Consider the following 560-nt stretch of genomic DNA (forward strand, 5'->3'; position numbering starts at 1 on the left):
ACGCACGAGCCGAGTGATCCACCGCTAAGAGTTGTCTGGCTTTCGGGCGCCGCTCGCCGCCGAGCGGCCCCTTTTTGTCTCTCGCGCCGAGGACGCGCGGGCGCGCGCCTGGCTTCGACCGTACGAGCACACACGACACTGAGAAACGGGAGAAACCCACGCTCCGAAGGACTGCCGAGAGGGCGGGGGAGCCCGCGCCCCCGACCGCCTCCCCCCCCGCGAGGGGAGACGCCGACCTCACGTGCCGTCTTTCGGAGGCGGCCCAGGCGCCCGGGCTCGGCCCGGCCTCCGCGCGGAGGGCCGGGCGGCGCGCGCCGGCACGCGGGGGGCACGGCGGCCCGCCCGCTCTCGCTTTCACGGGAACGACGCAACACACGGCTCGGCAACGCGGCCGGGGGCGCGGCCGTCGGCCCCCGCGCACGCCGGCTCCCCCGGCGGCCGCCCCCGCCGCGGGGGCTCGCGGAGCGCGCCGCCGCGCCGCCGCGCGGCCGGCTTCCCTTTCTCTCTCCCAGCGGCCTTTCGCCCGCTCGAGACGGCGCGCGGCGACGACCGTGCCGCCG

At 78.6% G+C, this 560-nt stretch overlaps 1 non-coding gene across 1 annotated transcript in view; it reads right to left on the reverse strand.

The window, feature by feature from the left end:
• Positions 1-33, reverse strand: part of LOC141727658 (5.8S ribosomal RNA) — a 153-nt gene extending 120 nt beyond the window's left edge. Inside the window, exon 1 of the ribosomal RNA XR_012578644.1 lies at positions 1-33. This exon is cut by the window's left edge and continues 120 nt beyond it. This is a non-coding gene — a ribosomal RNA (5.8S ribosomal RNA).
• Positions 34-560: the final 527 nt, after the last annotated feature.

Source organism: Zonotrichia albicollis, unplaced genomic scaffold (genome assembly GCF_047830755.1).
Source record: "Zonotrichia albicollis isolate bZonAlb1 unplaced genomic scaffold, bZonAlb1.hap1 Scaffold_168, whole genome shotgun sequence".
NCBI lineage: Eukaryota > Metazoa > Chordata > Aves > Passeriformes > Passerellidae > Zonotrichia > Zonotrichia albicollis.